Source organism: Jaculus jaculus, chromosome 1 (genome assembly GCF_020740685.1).
Source record: "Jaculus jaculus isolate mJacJac1 chromosome 1, mJacJac1.mat.Y.cur, whole genome shotgun sequence".
NCBI lineage: Eukaryota > Metazoa > Chordata > Mammalia > Rodentia > Dipodidae > Jaculus > Jaculus jaculus.
The window spans coordinates 249,114,479-249,135,767 of record NC_059102.1 but is presented as its reverse complement, the minus strand read 5'-3'; the positions used below and the strand labels follow the sequence as shown (position 1 = coordinate 249,135,767).

At 48.1% G+C, this 21,289-nt stretch overlaps 1 long non-coding RNA gene across 1 annotated transcript in view; it reads left to right on the top strand.

The window, feature by feature from the left end:
- Nucleotides 1–17,937: 17,937 nt before the first annotated feature.
- LOC123457623 overlaps nucleotides 17,938–21,289 on the top strand; it is a 29,397-nt gene continuing 26,045 nt past the window's right edge. Inside the window, exons 1-2 of the long non-coding RNA XR_006635083.1 lie at nucleotides 17,938–18,083; nucleotides 19,143–19,306. This is a non-coding gene — a long non-coding RNA (uncharacterized LOC123457623). The remainder of the gene's footprint in view (nucleotides 18,084–19,142; nucleotides 19,307–21,289) is intronic.

Below are 21,289 nucleotides of genomic sequence, written 5' to 3'. Positions count from 1 at the left end.
TGATAGAAATTAGGAACAAGGTAGCTTTTATTTTAGGTAGTCAGCTAGGGACTGGCCAAAAAAGGGTGGGTGTCACCCTGCCCTGGTGAGAGTAGAACTCCAGTCTGATTCAGTCTCATCCAAGACAGCAACAAGGAACAACTTGAACTTTTCCAGGACTCAGCATCCGTGGGTGGGCTCTCCCCACCCAAGATCCTTCAGACACATTTGGGTTTGGTAATGAGGCTCATTCTAGTTGAATGCTAATTCATATAAATGGATCTGATCCAAACCCCCACAAGAGATTTTTTTTTTTCTGGTTCCCTCTCTCCATCCCAGCTGAGAGGGGGAAGCTCTTCTCAGCTTGGCAGCTTTCCTTCACTCCTATTCTTACTCCTTCCTAATAAAGCTTTCATAATTTACCCTTCTTAGTGCATCTGAGTTCCTCATTTCTTGCTTAAACATGGACAAGGACTCTAGAATTGAGAGCTACTGGCTCAAGGGTTCTAAATTCACCCAGAGCCCAGCCTCTCTCCCACAACGCTTTGAACTAGTTCTCTCTATATTCTGTTAATCATGCAGATTTTTTGCAACAAGTTTTTTCAAGACATATGGCCAACTGACAAATCAATATTATTAGTCATATACATGTTCTGCTCTATTCATAGTATAGACATATGTATCACAAAATATAATGTGACATGCCCGAAAACAGAAGAAATGAATATGAACTAAATGCAAACTGAAGTTTCTGTTTTCTTGCAGGAAGAGAGAGATGTGGATAAACTGAAGAGATGGGGTGTGATGTCGTGATGATATGGACATGAGTTTTGCTGGTACAGCTGGGCCTGCCTCCTTCCATTAACGAAAGCAGAGGTTGGACACTTCAGTAGTGTGTTCAAAGTTATTCAGGACTCATCTCTCCAGGCTCCCTGCCTGATTCACTGCTGTTGTTGAGTGGAGTTGGTGTGGATGCCAGGAAACCCTAGGGAAGCAGAGAGTATTTGAGTGAGGGCAAGGTAAGACAGCTTGATTCCAAATGCATGCCCCAGAAATCTACACAGGCAGGCAGTGGGAAATTTCAGTCCAGTTGAGACTAGCTGGCTCACTTCCTCTTAGCCAAAGCCCATGTGTGGAAGTTCCCTGTTGCCAGAAGTTTCTAAGGCGGGGGATGTTAATTACAGTGTTTTAAAGCAAACAAACATCCAAGTGGGAGGCCTGCACATTTATTTGGCTAGCTAGGAAGAAATCACTGAGAGAATATATATCAGTCTCTTTAAAAAAAAAAAACTAATTGACATTCTCTTTTGACATTTTATTAGCAGCTCATCTTTATTGTTATTGTGTTCCCAATAAGGTGCCGAGGCAAAACATCACACTGCCTGGCGATAAGTGAGTGTGAATCACTCACATAAATAGCCCCGTCTGGGGAAGCCCCGGAGGTGGAGCACCAGTTACCAGCACCAGGCACAGAAAGAGAAGCAGGCGCTGCAGACTTTTCTCCCGCAGACCTTCCATTTTGCTGCCCAGCTGCTGAGAGTCCTGGTTCTGTCCTACCCAGCTCCCAAAGTGGCCACGGTCAGCACCCTGTGGCCCAAGCTGATGTTGTAGCCTAATGATCAGAAAAGACACATGAATCCCAGTCTGTGTGGCTTCTGCCTACCTGCCTGCTGTTCATCGCCACAAACTGGGTCCCTTGGTGCTCACAGTTAATTCAGGCTTTCTGAAAACCCACAGTGAGTTCCTGCTTGGCACCATGCAGCCGCAAGAGCAACTTGGGATCCAACAGATCTAGGTTAAATTCCTCTCTTTGGATCTCCATTTCCACTTGTAAAATGTAGATCAAATAAATGCCTACTTTTTGGAATTGTACCAATAATTTCAGAAAATCACATAAAGCCTTACACGATGCCTATTGCATATATGTGTTCTAGGAAGATATATTGAGGGCAGACCTCTCCCCCCAAAAATACAATTAACATAGCTAAGGGAACTTAAGTTCTTAAAACTCAGACATAATAGGCACCTAATAAATAACCATAACAGACCCCATATAAACTTTCTTGATGTTGGAAAGGGAGGCAGATCACAACACAAATTGCTAAAATCTATGAGCGGTTGCCTCCAACAGGTTGAGTAGCAGGAACCACTGAGGGTCTTTGAGCAGAGGAAGAAGACAGGAAGAGCTAAGCTACAGGTAGAGAACCAAGTGCACTTTTGTTGTTGTTGTAGTTGATATTCCCTAAACAGGGGTGGAGGGTGTAACTCAGTAGTAAAATGCTTGGCTAACATGTATGTGATCCTGGATTCAGTCCCCAGCACTGCAGAAAACACGCATATGTATTCCTAATACATACACTGTATAACAATTTTTTACATTGCATTTACATTGTATTATGTATAAATAATCTATAGATGATTTAAAGCATATGGGGGATATAAATAGACTATATGCAAGTACTAAGCTGTTTTATATATAGGGCTTGAACATCCAAGGATTTGATATCCAAGGATGCCTTGGAACCAGTCCCCCACAGACTCTAAGGGATAACTATATTAAGTTAAATAAAACGTATTAGTAAGATTAATCCTACCAATTCCCTTATCTTTGCTAATATAGCTACTAGAACATTTTAAATTACATATGTGGTTTACATGATGTTTCTACCAGACAGCACACCAGCCCAAAGTGTTTGTCGGACATATCAGGGCAGTTGGAGGCGGCAGCAACATCTGGGGCCATTTGGTTCTCACGAAACTGCTGCTATCTCTCAGCCTGGCCCTGCCTCTCCTGCTGCCAGTTCGCTGGGTAATTAAAATGCCTTGGAGCAAAGAGCTACCTCCTGACGTGCACGACAATCCTCAGAGCGTTCTGCAGCGTTGTCTCAGCAGGAGACATCCAGGCAGTGGTCTGAAACACCCGTGTCATCCAGGAAGGAGACTGGACCAAAGTGGCTGGCTCTCAGCCCGGTGATCCAGTGGTCAGAGCTCACGCATGCCTAGCAGCGGTATTTCACAACCAGCATTTCTCTCTCCAACTGGCACCAAATGGATTGTTTTTCGGTGATTATACCCCTTGTGGAGAGCTCCGAGAGTCTGCAGAATCTATCTCCAAAGATCCCAGACGCGATGCTTCCAGAAGTGGAGAATGGGCACAGCAGGCATTGTTTTGCATCCGCAAGCCCTCGCCTCAAAGTTGAAAATAACCCCAATGAAGCTGACCTTCTCAGTGGAAACCTTGAGCCTGCGCCCCTCCCTTTCTCCATCAATAAAACAAGGAATCCGGGTTCCATGGCCTGGAACACCCTAGGAGAAGGCATGCTGCCACGGTGGGGAAGGGCATGTGCGTAGCAGTCAGCGGGACTCCAGTTCAAGTCCAAGTTCTGTCACTTTCTAGCCCTATGGCATGCAGCAAGGGGCAAACTACTTGGCTGGTGTGAGCCTTGCTTTCTTTTTTTGTAAATGAGAAAACAGATGTTGTTGATCTCATAGGTTGCTGGGGTGTAGATTAGATAATGAAGAAAAGATGTGGAGTGCAATCATTGGCACCCAATCAGTACCTAATAAAGTTATCTAATAAATAAAGACTTCCCCATTTGTTTGGGGAACATAAGTGGCAGCCTCGGAAAGCTCGGTCCATGCTGGGGTTTCACATCTCTTCCAGCTACTGCTAAGTGACCCACGCTGAGGGGTTGGGAGGCTACTTCAGAACAGAGCGTCCCTGGCCAACAGAGGCAGCACACAGCAATGGAGGCGCTTCTCTCTGGTGATGCTTCCAGGCTGAAAGGACACTGCTATCCCAGGGGACAACTGAGACTGGGGAGTGGGGACAGAAAATGTGGTCAAGAATAATACCTGCATTTTATTTTAGAAATTCATTATGATTGACCCAGTCATGGTGATATAAACCTTAATCTCAACACAAAATTGAGGGACAGAAGCAGGAAGATAATTAATTCAAAACATTCCTCAGCTACATTCATAGCAATTTTGATGCCAGCCTGAGCTACGTGAGACCCCACCACAAAAAAAATCCTATTGTAAAATTTATCTTTTATGTTTCAGCAGTCACATTTTAAAGATTCACTTGTCTTAAGAACAATAATTCCTCAGTCCGATGAGCAGTTAAGGTGGCCCTGTCACCTCTTAGCTCAGAGCTGTAATATTACATAGGTGTGAACACTCCACTAAAGTCAGGGGAGAAGCAAGATCTTTGGATTGTCTCCTCTTTCTCCAACACTTTACCTCCTTACTCTTCAGTCATTATTACATCAGATTCATTGTGAATACTACACATAATCTTGGAGTTTCCCCACCAACTTTGTAGTAAAGATGACATTTCATTTCTAATTCATTCTCTCAGGATATAAAAAAACTCAACTATTTTCTTGAAATTCTTATGAATTACTAGATAGCATTAAGTAACTAAAAATTAAATGTAATTACTACAGCTTATTTTGCTTAATGTTATGAATGTAGGCTCCACAAATGTTATAACTGTGATATAATATAATTTCTATTATGTTTCTCTATATTGTTATTCAAGTGTTAAAAATACTAGTTGCCTCAGAAAGGAAGTAATATTCTTCCTAAAGCTATCTGGTATTTACTCTCAATATGTGTGTGTTAGCTTTCAGTGCATCTCCCCATTTAGTTGTCTATTGAGAAGATTTTAAGATGATTTAACAGGTAAACTAACTTTCATCATCAAAGTTATTTCAACATTTTAGTCTTGCAACAATCCATATTTCTAACAATTGACAAATAGTTAATATTCTTTAAAAAACTAAGATTTTTACTTTATATTACTTCCAGAATACATACCTGTTTTTGGAAGTGGTTATTTAGATATTAACAGTACATCTAAAAGTTACACATTGTCATAGTACTGCTTTTTATAATGTAAATAAGATGATAATTGTTATAATTACCCTATGGGGCATCAGAGATTTTTTTCCAGACACCTGGGACTTTTGAGAGCCCACCAAAGAGTAGCCTTGGCCTTGACCTCACATGCCTGCCCAGGAAGTACAGCCTTTTTCTAGCAAAGGATGACCAGAAGCATGGCTACACCAACCATTGCAAACAATTGGAAAATCCAGGGCTAGAGGGATGGTTTAGCGGTTCAGGTGCTTGCCTGTGACGCCTAAGGACCTATGTTCAACTCTCCTGATCCCACATAAGCCAGACATACAAAGGTGAGGCAAGTGCAAGGTCTCACATGCCCACTAGGTGGCGTAAGTGTCTGAAGTTCAATTTTAGTGGCTGAGGCCCTGGTGTGCCAATTCCCCCCCCCCTCTCTCTCTCTCCAAAATAAAATTAAAAAAAAAATTAAGAATTAGAAAATCCAGGGCTGGGAAGATGGCTCTGTGAATAAAGTGTTTTCCATGCAAGCATGAGGACATGAGTTCATATCCTCAGCACCCACATAAAAGTCAGGCACGATAGTGCACTCCTAAAATCTCAGTGCTGGGAAGGCAGAGACAGGAGGATCCCAAGGGCTTGCTGGATACCTAGTCTAACCAAATTGGGGTCAGTGGGAGAGGGTCTCAAAAAATAACGGGGAGAGAGTGGGAAGACACTTGGCTTTGACTTCCTGGCTCTCTAAGGGTGTGAGTGTGTGCACATGTGCACACAGACAGAGAATTAGAAAATACAAAGATAAAATATAATGTCCTTTAGGAGCTGGAAAAATGGCTTAAAGGTTTAGGTGCTTGCCCTCAAAGCCAAAGGATCCAGGTTCAATTCCCCAGTACTCATGTAAAACCAGATGCACAAGCTGGCACATGCGTCTGGAGTTTATTTGTAGTGGCCAGAGACCCTGAAGCACCCATTCTCTTTCTCTTTCTCTCTCTGCCCCTTTCTTTCTCTCTCTCCCAATAAGCCATATATATATATATATATATATATATATATATATATGTGTGTGTGTGTGTGTGTGTGTGTGTGTGTGTGTGTGTGTACACATATATGTATATATATATGTACACACACACATATATATATATATTATATAAATATATAAATCTGAGCCACTCAGAGACCCACCATCACAGATAGTAGTAACTAGAAAGACCAGTCCTTTCTGACTTTATGTGTCCTCTGCTGGCAAAATCAGAATCAGGCTAGACCTACAATTTTCTGTTCTTTATTTTCCATCTCTGTGGTCTCAGTGAGAAGCAGAGTGGTGGATAATCAGGAAGTAACTGGGGCTTAAGACCCTCCAATGCCACAACACAAGTCAAATTCTGACTTGGCACCTTAGTGGGCAGCCATTTCCCTATCTATAACGTCATTGTGACATTGTACTTGTAGCACAAGGTTCAGAAAAGGTTGGTTGAGTCATTGCTTGTGAAACCTCAGAGCGGTGTCTTGTACATTGTAAAGGCCAGCCAGCACCATGATCATTATGTTTCCACGGCAACAAAAAAAATGCACGCAGGTGTCATTTTAAATGAATATCTACCATTCTATTGAATGGATGAATCAATAAAAGTTATTTAACCACTACCCAATTATTGGGTACTTAAGGGCTTTCCTTCCAAAGTTCTGACTCTATCTATATCCACTGGAAAGCAAACTCTCTTCTAAGGGGTTCTGCATCTGTGAATTAACTAACTTGCACCCTAGACAGGCACTTGCTAGATGAAATGGTAAGTGCTTGTTTAAAGGTCAGGGAATGATCCAAACCTGTTCTTTGGAGGAGTTGTGCCATTTATAATTCACTGTCGTGGGGAGACACCCTGCAGCCTGGGCACTATCAAGTAGTTATTTCATTATTGTTCTGATTTTTGCCTCGATGACATGCAGATAGGCAAGAAACACTATCTATCACATGAGTTGATGTGTTTTCCCTTTAGCTACCACAGGGAAATCCCATTCTGAGCACTCACTGCCACCACATGCATTGCTTTTCTGCCCACACATCCTGACTCAGACAAATATTACCTTTCCATCATGAGCTTGTAACGGGAGTTTTGGGGCTTCTTTTCAACACACCAATAGATTTAGGGTACCCCTGGATTCTTGTCTTACGAATTTAAGGAATTAAAATCCATAGACCAGAGGGTAAGAGTTAAAGAGGCTTTATTAGAGGAGAAACTACAGAGCTCCTACCACGTGGCTGGCAGTAGGGGTAGACCGCCCACGTGGAAGCAGACGTCCCTCCCATTTCAGCCCAGCAGGGCTGAGATGAGGAGGGTTTACCAGAGCAGGAACCTGGAAGTTCAGGAAAGGGGAAAAGCCAAAAAGAGGGCCTGCCCACTTGGTAAGGACCTATTTACAATCTGTCTGTGGTGGGCTTTCCCCTCCATCTCAGGTGAGCCTGACCTAGCTGATTGGCCTCAGTTCTGGGGCTGGCTCAGGAATAGGGGGTGAGACAGCTGATGGCATGAGACTGGATCAGACACTGAATTTCCGGTCTGCTGGAGCAGGCAGACAGTGTTACATCTTTTTGTTTCCCCCTAGCTGGCTACCTAAGCCCCCCTCAAGCTGAAATGTTTAGAAATAGCTGCTCCCAGGGGCTTGCAGTCACTGCAGATACATAGAATGTGATCGCCTTGATGACTCTTATGAATTTGTCAACAATGGCAGAAGTAGAAAGTGAGGAGAGGAGAAAGAAGATCTGCAAAGTGAGAAAGACTTAGCAACCAAACCTCAGGACCACCGGAACCTGTGGCACATCGGAGGAGCCACTGTTCACCCAGGAGGAGGGGCAGGCAACCCCCTCCCCCGCCCAAGACCCCAGTTGACCAAATCCCTGCAGAAGCGATGGATTTGAGGCCACAGACTCACGGGAATAGAAGTGTGAGACCCCCTTGGAGAAAGCAGGCTTTTTGCTGCCGGAACGGGGCCTCCTTGAAGCCACCCCACAGGACACTTTGGGTATTTTATTCTAAAACCATTGAAAACATCTCCTTGTTAAGCTGCAGATATAATTAGTCGGCTCAGGGTAGAACCAAGAAAATATCACTGCAGCCTGTCCCAGCCACACAGGGACTCTGCACAAATGTTTACAGAATAAATAAATCAACAGAGGAGAGGAAATTGGTTTGGGATTTGTCAAAAGTTGTGATTGAACTGAACTCTCTTGTCAAGACTTAAGAGATCATTAACAGATGCAAAAATCAATATATTTTAACTGGCTGTTGTGTGGAAGGCCCTCTCCTGTACACCTAGAAACATTCAGGAAGCCAGAAGTGGTCCCTGCCCTCAAGCTGTTCCCAGGGGAGGGTGCAGAGTGCTGAAGTTAAAAGTAAGCCGGGCTCCAGTCTCCAAAACCCAGTTCTTTAGCTGTGTGCAGACACTTGTCACCATTTTAGGCCTCAGTTTTCTTGCCTCTGAAATGGGCACTGGCAGTAGCCACTTCACAGGGCTAGTCAAGAATGAGATGCTTGCATGCTTGACAATGAATAATCAAAATATAGCAGCTGCTATTATATATTTTCATCCACAAGGAACGAAGAAGCTGTGTAAATGGGTCAGGGCCCCAGAGATCCTGTCCACCTGTGGTTCTACAGCCAGAAGACTCACCTCCAGGCTGTATGTATGGGTTTAGAGGACCTCTGTTATCATTTCTGACTCTTTCATGACATCAGCAAGGACCCAATTTCCCAAACGATTACATTCACAGGTCCAGTGTCAGGGCTGAACAGAACTTCACATGGGGCTGCAATTCAACTCAACAACAGCAGCGCCTACCTCCACCCACAGTGGCACAGCTCCCTGTTCCTTTGCTGCTGTCCAGGCTTCCCTCACCACTGCTGGCCCTCCTCCCCCTGCTGTTCTCACAGCTTGTCACGCCTGGTGTAGGACATTGTTTACACTATCCTTTCTCCTTACCAACGCATAAGTTCTCTGGAGGCAGGGGTTAGTCTGTATACATTTGGCACTAAATAGATGTTTGTGCCTGATGATCATTCAGTCGTTCTGCCGGAGTGTTGGTGACACCTATGCTGCACTTTCCCTCCCTACAAGAGTAATCTCTTCTGATTTGGGGAGTGTCATAGTGTTCCCCCAAAGAAGTCAACTCCCCCCCCCCACCAAAGATATCCATGTCCTAATCCCTGAGCCCCTATGAAGATGTTAGTGTACACGTCAAAAAGAACATTGCAGTGGAACTCAGGGGCTGAAGAGGAGAGTGGAGAGCACCCTGCATGTGCAGAGGATCTGTGGGCCCACGAGTGCTCAGGTGAGGGAGGCAAAGGAGGCTTGAGGAAGGAAGCCAGTCTGGAAGTGGTAAATTCTGAGGCGGAGGAGGAGACCAAGCCTACAGATGGCTTTATCACCAGCAATCCAAGGAAGCAGATTCCTTCCTGGAACCTCCAGAAGCTCAGTCCTCCAGATGTAATCCTTGGAACTCAGGCCTCTGGTTGGAATCCTTGGAGCTCAGGCCTCTGGTTGTGATCCTTGGCGCTCAGACCTCTGGTTTTGATCCTTGTAGTTCAGTCCTCTGGTTGTGACCCTTAGAGCTCACTCCTCCAGTTTTGATTCTTGTAGCTCAGTCCTCTGGTTGTGAACCTTGGAACTCAATCCTCTGGATGTGACCCTTGGAGCTCAGTCCTCTGCTTGTGAACCTTGGAACTCAGTTCTCTGGATGTGACCCTTGGAGCTCAGTCCTCTGCTTGTGATCCTTGGAGCTCAGTCCTCTGCTTGTGATCCTTGGAGCTCAGACCTCCAGATGGGACCGTTAGGGCTCAGTCCTTTGGCTGTGATCCTTGGAGCCTCCTCCCTCCCTCCCTCCCTGTCTTTCACATTCACACATATATACCTATGGCATGCACATTCACACTCAAAAGCACATGCACTTACACAGATATGCCCATATATGTTCACTGAAATACACATATGTAAACACTTAAGTCACTAAGAATGTGTTTGACAAGCATCATCCATGCATCAAATGACCATGTTTAAGACGTGTGTATATCTATAATCACACACATAAGCATACACCCCAAAACACTCACACACATGCACACACACACATGCACACACACACATGCATGAACTATACACATACATGTATTCACACATGGACTCTTACCCAGATGGGCACATGGGTACATCAACCTACATGTGCACACACATGCTCATAGTGGGATTTCAGCTGTTGTTTCTAAGACTTGATTGTTTATTCAAGAAGATGAAAGAAGCTAGCCAAACTGCTGACACTCCTGGAAGAAAGACACTATCAACCCACAGGCTTACCACCCACTAGTCCTCCTCCCCGACCATTGATTCCCGCCCTGTGAGAGTTCGAACTCATTTGTTTCCACAGAAGATGCGTCTGATCTTGAAGAGATTTCAGGATCAGTCTCCTGGCTTTACAGGTGCCCTGCTCCCCTGGAATAGACTCCAGGCTCCCCCACCCCCCACTTGACACCATTCTGAACATTTCCCTCACATGGAACATTCCTGCCTCCTGCAGCAGGAGAAAGAAATGGAGGCAGGGGCTGAGTAACAAGGGCCAGGAAAGCTCCCACTCCTGCCTTCATGGTAGGGAGGAGGGATGTTGTAAGAGCAACTAGAATCCTGATACAGGATAGATGATCCCAAAAGTAGGACAGCTCATTCTAGTAAAGGTGTGGCTGCATGGGGAGGCACAGAAAGAGGAGCGCATGGTAACTGAATTCAATTCTACACCTGGTTAGTTTTGAAAAGGTTACAATGTTCCGTCCAGTTCTGAAGAGCTGTGAGCCCTCTCTGTCCTATTTAGACCCCTTGGGATTGAGGGTCACTCTCTAAGACACTGGCTCTCAGGACTCGCAAATGTGAATTCTACACAGACGCAAAGGCTAACATCATGAGTCAAGCCATGTGATACCCACCTATGAACAGTAGGAACTCTGTGGCTGTACATTCTCACAAGATACAGTAACATGACTATGGTGTAGCTGTTTCCTCCTAAATCAAAACATTGACCCTGAGGGATCTGAAGATTCAGCAAGCTTCACAAGACCAGGAATCTCAGAAAGTTATGAGATTTATGAGGTTCCTCCCACAGGTCTATGAACAGCAAGCCTTACTAGGGACAGGAGACTGCAAATTGGCCTGCACCTCAGGAGACCCTTCCCCATCATGAGAGCAAGGGGGAGATAGTGAGTATCACTGGAGAGTGGGACAGGAGAGGCCATGGTCTTAGATGGACGACTACCCCTACCCACCCACCCCCTTTTGCATCATAACCAAGCAAGAAACCTGTAACAGGACCACAGGCGGCTGAGCTGACCACCTCAGCGCCTGCTTGGTCCATCTCTGCCCAGTACAATGCAGACAACGCATGAACTTGCTGCTAAAAAGAAACCAGGGTCTAGAGTCCTCTGGGAAAAGGGGTCCTGCCTCCACCTACCCTGTAGGACTCCACCCAAAGCATCACCTTCCCACCTGCTACCAAATCTCAATGGCTTAATTAAGGTCACCCAGCCAAAAGGGAGGTACACACTGATGCCCCAATAGCTAAGACCAGTGACTCCTGGGCCTCAGGGCTGGGGATTGAGAAAGAAATGGACCTTGGAGGGATAGGCCTCCTCTCCCTGGCTGCTCAGAAAAGAAACCAGCAAATCCTTTTGAATGTTGTTTAGTTCAACACTTCAAAACACAACGTAGCCGCAGAAATCACACAGCTACTCTAAGCCTGGGCTGTGTCCACCCTCCAGTCACCCATCCCAAACCTCCTCCAACTCCATCTCTTTGTCTTATCTATAATAAGTGCCCAAGCCCCAGAGAAGGAAAACTTTTAAGACCCAGTAAAATAATATCACAGGCAGGAAGTGGTGCACATTAGTGAGCTCAGCACACTCCTCACAGCTTCCATCCTGCACCTCCCCCGCCCCCGTCTAGGGAAGATTTTCCTGAAGTCCAGAACTCCCTCAATTAGTCAGTACCACCTAGGAAGAGCTGTACCCAAGCCAAGTGGAGGCCAGGAACTCTGTCTCTGCTGGCCTTTCTACATGTCCCAGTATGGATCTGCCCGTTGTCAGGGCTACAGCCAGCCCAGAGCCAATGCCCTTGCCGCCCAGAATGTCATGGGCACAGACCCCAGATTGTCTCCCTAACCTCCTGTCAGCTGCTTGGAAGGGCCTAGGCAGGCCAGCCAGCAGGAGGCTTGGTCAAATCCATTCTCTCCCCGGGAGCTGCACACACATTTGGTTTTGCATTGGCAGAGGCGTGAACGGCCAATGGTGCCGGCTGACCTGGGATGGGAGCACAGGCCAGCAGCCAAGGGCAGGTCATGGCATGAGGCTTCCCAGGAGCCCCACTGGCTCCTGGTTGGGTAGGAAGGCGCCCATTCCACAGGCACAGCCCAAGAGTTAGCTCTGATGTGCTCTTGGATGTGCAAGAGCCACGAGAAGCCAGGGCTCAGCTGCAGGGGCCCTGGGGCCCCAGGAAAGAAGAGAGAGCAGCTGGAAGAGTCCCAACAAGAGAGGGTTTCTGCCCTGGCACCTTGGCCCCCATCTCATAGGCCGTTCAACCTTTTTCCATCCATGTCTCCATGAACCTTCAGCTCTCGTCTGTGAGGCAAAGAGAATGGCAGCAGGCGAGAAGCGCCCAAACGGCCCGGGTCTGAGCCTGGCTCCATGTCTGTGACAAGGCCAAGGCATGTAACCTGCCTGTGCCTCAGTTTCCTCAGCTGCAGGCTGGAACCCACAGTGCCTGCCTGAAAGCAAAAAATCATATGGAACGAGACACAGAGGTGCACACAGTTAACACTCATTAAATCACAGCAGTGGATGGGCTGGGGAGAGGACTCAGTGAGTAAAGTGCTTGATGCACAAGCCTGGGGACTTGAGTTCTGATCCCCAAGGTGGTAGTTACAATGTGAATGCATGTCCCCCGTAGCCTGCGGCATTTTTGATTAGGCTTTCAACTTGAGTCTCCAGCAGGCAAGGCCCTGCTGGAGGAGGCGCCACTGGGGGGTGGATCTTGAAGCCCTAAGGTGTGTTCACAGAAGCTGGAGCTCTCGCTGTGTTTGCTGGCCATGTGGTGGTGTCTCTCTGCTAGGCATCTATGGAAGTGAGCCAGCTTCTTCTGCCACTGATGGAGCTTCCCTGCAATCTGTAGCCTGAAATAAACCCTTTCCTCCAATAAGCTGCTCTGGTTAGATTATTGTCCAGCCATGTGATGGTAACAGCAGCACTCCGTATGCCTGTAATCCCTATGCTGGGGTCGCAGGGACGAGAGGATGCGTAGGGCTTGCTGGCTGCCTGAGTTCAGTGAAAAGCCATGCCTTAAAACTGAGGAAGACACCCAACATGATTCTCTGGCCTCCACATGCACACACACACACACACACACACACACACACACACACCCTCTCTCTGTCTCAAAAAAATTTTGAAATAACAAATATTGGTGTCATTAATAATTAAAATTATTATTTCCAAATCAGAATCTGAGTGTCCAACTGAATTGGACCCAAATCAGTGAGTTGGGAACCCCAGCCCTGGGAGTTAGGACAGGCCTGCTCTCTGCCAGCCCCACCAAGTGCCTTCCATTCTAAACCATTCTGCTTGACATGGTTCCATCGCACGTAAGACATATCTCCAGCTGTACTGCTGGGAGTATAAACAGTTTGCTGGACAAGTCTTCACAGCAGCAAGTCTCAAACCCCCTGCAATATGCCACTTCAAGGTGAATCTTGGCTGTGTGACTTAAAGCAGGTCTCTACTCCTCCCTGGGCAAGTTTTGTCACCCTCTGTGCCATAGAACAATTAATTTCAACTAACAATGCCCTCCTCATCCTACCGGCCCTCACAAATGTGGGTGTTTGGAGCTTTGGAATGAGGCCCATGACTGCATGAGGCCAGAAGAAGAAGGCGAACTGCTGGTAATATTGAAGTCATTAAAAAAAAAAAAAAAATCAGAGGAGAGTGTGGAACATGAGCAGTGGAAGAGTGTATTTATAGGACCTTGTACAGGCGGGAAGTTCCTTTGATGAGTCTAGAAGCAAAAGCATGTGTGTTCGGCAGCCCTGCTTGATTTAGACGTGGTATAGCGACTAGAGTAACACCAGCTTCCCCTTTGGATTTTCTGATTTGCTAGGGAAAGGCAGAAGAGGCTTCATAAGGAAAAGATATGCTTGAACCAGCCCAATACCATATGCCTACATGCCTCCCTTTCTTTTCCTCTGCTCTGCCCCCCTGCCCAGCTTTGAGTGGGCGTCTGGGTAGCAGAGCAAACAGGGCCCTGGTGAGGTCTCCACAGCCCAGGCCTCCAGCCCTGACTGCAGCCAGTGTCCTTCCCTAGCAGCTGCAGACAATCGTATCCAGATGTGCGTGTGGTGAGCCAGCCAGGAAGGATGTTGGCAGCCAGGGCTGGAAAGCCTAGCAACCAGAGCCATAAAGCTCCAGAAAGATTGGGAGTAGAATCTGGTCTAGGCTCTGCTAAGCCCGTTCATTGCTCATACCCGCTTACTGCTGTCACAGACACATTTTGGGTCTGATCCTTGTAGGAGACTTCACTCAGCTCAGGGCCCTGGTTTTCCTGGACTGTAGGAGAGTGAAAGTACCCCCCATGTAGGCTTTGGGTTTGAACAGGCAGAGGATCTGGGTTGCAGATCATCATTCTACTGCTATATCCTGCTCTCTACAGATGGCTGGGCTCAAGCCTCATTAGTGTCTACGTGTCTTCTCCTATTGGAACCCTGTGATAGTCTATTTCCTGTGACTATAACACAATTCTTGAGACAGGCTCGGATGAGAAACTCATGGCAGATAGCGTCACACTAGCAAGAGCAGGAAGGGAGTAGTCACATCTCCAAATAGGAGGCGGATAGTGACTGGGTTAGGGAGAGGGCAGGGACTGGGCAGAAAGCTCAGCCAGCAAACTGCTTGCCTCACAAATATGAGGACCGCAGTTCAGATCCCCAGTACCCACATAAAAATGCCAATGGTGCACACTGTAGAGGCAGTCTATTCTAACTGATGGGCTTCAGGACAGACCCTGCCTCAAACGCAGTGAGTAGCATTCCTGAGAATGAAAAGCCAAAAGCTGTCCTTGACCTCTACACATATGCCATACATCCATGTACACATGCATGTGTGCCCACCCAACTGCACACACACACACACACACACACACACACACACACCAAGAGAAAATGGCTCAGGGGTTAGACTTATAACACCTGCTCTTATCACAACTGCTCTGGAGACAGCTCAGGGGTCTCATAGAGTTTCCTTAATCCCACCAAGGGATGTTCTCCCAGTGACCTATGGTACTCTCACTAGGCCTCACCTCTCAAAGGCTCAGTCACCTCTCACATCACCACAATGAGGACAAGCTTCTAAGTTATGAACCTTCAGGAGACAAACCACACCCAAACGCAGTGGGTTCTATTCCACAGATGTCATCAGCCCTTTTCCAGACAAGCCCTATAGCTCAGACTATTCAAGAGGCAATAGAAGCAAAATGAATGAGTCTTGTGAAGTTTCACTGTGGCCCTAGGTGCGCAAGTCCTGTGGGGCAAGTGGCTGGTCAGCCACATCTGGAGGGGGTGCTCAGCACTGAAGCCTGCTCCCACTGCATACAGGTGGGGTCCTCACCAAGAGGGCTTGGGACATCAACACCCCCTACCCACAGGCACCCCCATCTCACACAGGCACCCCCATGCAGGAGCCGTGAAATGACACTTGCTGCCCCACAGCTCTGGTCTGTCCTGGGCTTCTCCCGTTCTTGCGTTCCCAGGGCTCATGCTCACATCAGCCCTATGTGCCACATACGCACAGGGTCAGAGAAAGGGAGGTGGGAACACGAGGAAGGAGCCTTAAAGGCAGAGAAAAGAAGAGAAGAAAAAGGAGGCAGGGAAGCGGTGGAAGAGAAGGAGAAAGAGGGAAGAAAAAGAGAGGAAGGAGGAAGGAAAGGAGAACCCAAGAGCCTGTGCGCCACATGAGTGCCCAGCCACACCCTCAAGCCTGAAATCAGACATACCCTAAACTGGACTTCAATCGGCTGTGTAACCTTATGCAATTTACTTCACATTCCTAAGCCTTGGTTTCTTTTGCTATGAAATCAGGATAAGGGCTGGAGAGACGGTTTAGCTGTTAAGGCACTTGCCTGTGAAACCTAAGGACCCATGTTCAAGTCTCCAGATCCTACATAAGCCAGACGCACAGAGGTGAGGCTAGCATAAGGTGGCACATGCCCAGTAGGTGGCGCAAGTGTCTGGCGTTTGATTATAGTGGCTGAGGTCCTGGCACACCAATTCTCCCTCCCTCTCCCTCTCTCTCCCTCCCTCCCCCTCCCTCCCTCTCTCTCTCTCTCTCTCTCTCTCTCTCTCTCTCTCTCTCTCTCTCCCTCCCTCCCTCACTGTCTCTAAAAAAAAAAATTAAATTAGGATAAAAGCCAGACTAGCACTTGGAAGGCAGAGGTAGGAGGAGCACCATGAATTCAAGGCCACCCTGAAACTACATAGTAATTTCCAGGTCAGCCTAGGCAAGAGTGAGACCCTACCTCAGAAAACCAAAAACGGAAAAAATAAAACCGGGATAATATGGTTGTTACATCAAAGAGGAGCACGGAACGTGAGAACAGCACCACGGGAGGGCTTGAGGAAGCTGGAAGGCAGAGTTCACAGGCTACCGGGTGCCCACAAGGGGCCACATGCACTGCACACTTGGCTCGTGCTACAACCTCAGAGGACAGCTACTGCTTCTGTTTCATACATGATTGTCATCACTGTCACAGGGCAGGCCCACTCTCAACGCCTTCATGCCCACCATCTCACCTGACACCCAACAATCTCGCAAGTGATTACAATGCTGGTTTACAAGTAGGACGGGGAGGATGAGAGAAGCTGAAAAATTATGTTCAAGGACACACAACTGTCACGTGTCAAGGCCAGGCTTAGGAAGAGGGTTCCCAGGACCTGCGCCATGGCCCACGACAGAGCAGAGCATGGCCAGATGAAACGGTGGTGCTCCTACTGTGGAACACCCACTGAGCTCTGACTGCACACGAGGCCCTCAGCTGTTTCCTGTGTGTGCTCGAATTCTCACAACAGCATCGTGAAATAAGTACTATTACCATCGGTTATCATTATCATTAATTTTTAAATGAACTACTGAGGCACAAAATGGATAAGTCATTTGACTACAGTCACTAGTCAGTAGGGGAAGGGACTCGTGTCCCCAGAGTCAGGGAATGGCCTTAACTACTCAGCCAGACACAAAGTAAACTCAGATAGGGATACTGAACTATCTCGAAGATATATTTTTAAAACGTATTTTAAGTTAAGGCAAGGTGTAGATCAGCCTGTATAATGTGTTATATTTTTAAAGAGAGACATGTGGACGTATGTGTTTGTAGTTTTAGAGTATCTGGGAAACTGTGCAGGAAGCTGATACTAATTGTTGCCTCCGGGATAAGAACTGAGAGCCAAGGTCGGAGATGGGGGAAATTCACACGTTTATGCCCTTTATAGTTTTCATATCTGCCTTTAAAAATATGAGTTTGTAGGTCCCCTGTTCATAATGTTTAAATTCTTTTCATTACCTTGTCAGCTCTGTGGAAACACAGTGCTAGCAGGAAGGCTGGGAGAGGAGGCTAGGGTGGTGGTGAAGGAAGGCCAGCATACCAAAGACCGCCCTGCTTCGTGCCCAGTCCTCTGCCAGGAGAGTCCCTGGCCGCAGGGTCTTTCCCGTTTACAGGACTCTCAGATTGGAAACCCTCTCCTCCTAGGAAGACCCTAAAAACTTTATGTAGCTCACCAGTGCCTCCCCCAGGCAGAACCTGGCAATACATCGGCCTAGTTCCTACTGGGGAGCCCCTCTTGCCGCTCAGGTTCCTTATGGAGTCTAAAAGAGCAAACACCAGCACACCCAAGACGTCCCCCGCCCCGCCCGTGTCCCTGAAAACTGCCTCCCACCCCTTTCCGATCTCCACCTCCCCGCTTCTCTAAGCCTCCCAGCCTTCTCTCCAGGGTCCAAGGACTCAGCTGCTGGGCTCCCACCGGTGACAAATGGCCAGCCTGACACCCCAGCCACATTTTTACCCTCAGTTCGGAGGCTCGCCCTCCCGGACCTCGGAAAGGTCAACCTCACCCAGAGTGACGTGAAAACGGGCATTCAGGGAGAGCCCCACCTTGCCCTGGCAGCTTGAGCTGGGTGAGTATGTGCGCTTAAACACCCTCCCCTTCCCCCCTCCACCCGCCACAATCCTGATGCGGGTCAAAAGGGTCCAGTTGGGTTCGGGGGGGGGGCAGAGGGCTCCAGATCATGGGTCTTGTCTGGAGAGACTAGAATCAAAGTGAGTTCTCAGCTGGCCAGCAGCTAAGGAGAGGAGGGAGGAAGGGAAGGAAGAAAAGAGGGAAGGCAGGAAGGAGGGGAGAGAGGTGAGAGGAAGCGAGAAAGGAGGGAGGGGAGAGAGGAGCATGTAACAGTCTGGCAGCCAAGTGAAGAAGGCAGGGAGGAAAAGATGGAGAGAGGAAGTGAGGGAGAGGCTGAAGTCAGAGCTGGTGAAGGGGTGGAAGGAGGGGAGGGAGGGAAGGAGGAATGGAGGGGAAGAGACGGGCAATAGCTGGCGCACCAGAAAGACTTCTGGCTATCTGAGTTGGGCACCAAGTTCCTGGGCCCAGTGCCCCTGAGTATAGAAACCAGAGGAGAGGTCCCAGACTGAGGGGTGACCACCAGGGCGCCACCGGGATGCCGCTTCCCAGACGCTCAGATTTCTCAGTACGGTCCCCACATTCGGCAGGAGTCCGGCGCGGCCAGGGCAGGGCAGGGCTGGGCATCCCGCACAGAGCCCAGGCGGGGCGGCCGCGGCTGCGTGCCCACAGCGGCCCCTGGCGGCGACTGGCCTCCGCGCGCGGCGACCGCCTGTCTGTCTGCGCAGCTCAGGACGCTCAGGGCATGGCGGGGGTGGGGGGGGGCGTGCGCGGTGGATAGCCCTGGCACCAGAGGACTGCCCGGTCCACCCCTGGCGCCCTGAAAGGGCGAGCCACTTGACATTAGGCCTTGAACAAACAAGGTGCCCCTCTATGCACTTAAACGGGGACAGTTGGGTGTCCACTGTTATCACCCTTCCCAAAAAGGATGCATGCCTCCGTTCTGAAATGGTACTTGACCACAGTGACTGCCAGATGTGGAATCCCAAATACTAAAGAGACCTCTCTCCTAAGCTCAAGCAGCAAGCGCATGTCTGAAAACTCCCTTTTCTGTGCCTAGTGTGTGTTCTGAAGAGCAAGACATTCCCACCCTCACCCTTTTAGCAGCCTTCCTCCCCCTGGGCCAATTCCCAGAAGCGAGCCTGGGTCAGGCCTGGCACTATCGTCATACGGATGAGGCAACTGAAGCACAGAGAAGGAATTGCACATCGCCACAAAACACAGGTAGAAGGGAAGCCAAGACTTTTAAATTATTTTTAACACTTGCATACGTGTATACGATAGACTTTGATGTTATCCCCCTCCCCATTAACCTCTCATCCTCTTCTCCCCCCCCCCACTAAAACCTTTCTTCTTCCCAATTAATCCCCTTCCTACTTCCATGCCTTTTATTTTCTCAACTGAGTTAAGTTAGAGTTGCTTGCATAAGCACCCGTGAAAGATTTTAACCCCTGTAGCCCTGATCTGAAAGAGAAAAGGGTGTAAAAGGAATGGAGGGTAAAGAAAAAAATTCACTTCTAAGAGGATGTGATAATGTGAAGGGGGGCCCCATCTTGTCTGAGGAGGCAGGAAGCCAGTAGGAGTCTCGCTCCTACATAGGCCCTGGCATGGGGGTCAGGCCATGAAGCCAGGGCTCCGGGATGGGCTCACCATGGTGAGCTGCTCAGGATTCAGGATGTTTTTCCTGGATGTGTGGTGTAGGAAACCGGGCCAAGAGTCCCCTTTGTGGCCAACTCATAACCCCATGAAATGGGTGCATCTGCAGGAAATCTTGACAGGGAGGGGACAAGGGAGAGGAGCATTTACCCACACACCAGCCTGACTTTGCTGCTGTGTCACCACTCCCTTGAGGAGGACACCAAACATCAGATTCTTAAGATGCATTACCTTGTTCCATAAGGGCACACACCCACCAATTCCCCCCACACATTGTAGAACTGAGGGAAAATGCGTATACACACTAAACATACTCACCCCCTCTGTGATAAACGGCTAGAGCTAGACCTTGGTTTAAAACATGCTAGAATCTTGTTTCTTTGGAGTACAGGGGACAGAAATACTATGGAACTGGCAAAAACAGAGGCGTAGGTGGGGGGAGGGGCATCATAGCCTTCCAAGAAGAGGCCATGTTTCTCCTCCTAGCCTCCGAGAGATTTCTTCTGTGTCCCTCAACCTTCAGCTTCAGGAAAAACAAATGTGACTTTCTCAAGGACGCTTTCCTAATGCATTCTTGGCGGAATCTAGTGTAAAGCTCCGAGGCAGCAGGGGTGAGGGCAGGAAGCGAATGAGTCAGCCAAGTACAAGCTCAGCGAAGGTGTGTGGTGGATACTGCAGGGAATGAGTCATGGTCTTCCTGGGGCCTCCAAGTAGCAATGAGAGCAGGGCTCTTGTGGTGTTTTGAGCAGGGGTCTTGTGGTGTTCTGAATGCAAAGCATCTCCCGTCGCCTCAAGTGTCTGTGGGAAAGCCTCATACTCAGTCCCCAGCTGGCAGAGCCTTTGGGAGGTGGAACCTTGCTGGAGGTGGACCTTGAGGTTTCTTAGCCCAGCTCCAAGCCCAGTACTTAGGCTGCTTCCACTCAGAGGTGTGATCCAGCTTCTCGCTCTGCCATGCTTTCCCCACTCTGATGAAGCTTCCCCTTGAAACTGTAAGCCTGAAATAAACCCTTTCCTCCCATCAGCTGTTTCTGATTGGGTGTTTTGTCCCAGCAATGAGATGTCCACTGAAGCAGTCTTGAAACTGGACCCCTAAATGAAAGGAACCTGGAGCACTCATCTCCCAGCAACCAGATCGCACTGACTAAAGGATGCCCTCCTGTGTTGACTATTGTTCCTATTTTCTGTATTCCATGTTCTAGCATTTGACGCCTAGGCTCTAGAGACACTGCCTTCCCAGAGTTGACCAGTTTCTAGCTTTAAGGAAGACCCTCCCACCTAGACAACTCAAACCAGTACTCAAATACCCAAACCAGTCAACCCATAGCCACATGCCACCTATCTACTTTATCCATCTCTCTCACAGCAAGCAATATGTTCCCCCACCCTAAATTGCCCAGGGTCAGTTAGCAGGCAACTAGATGATGCCTTCCATAGCCCAGATTGCACCAAAATTACTCAAACCACTTTCTCTTTTATTTTTGGTTTTTCGAGGTAGGGTGCCACTCTAGCTGAACCAATCTTTCCAACCTTCAAATTCTCTATTCTTAAGCA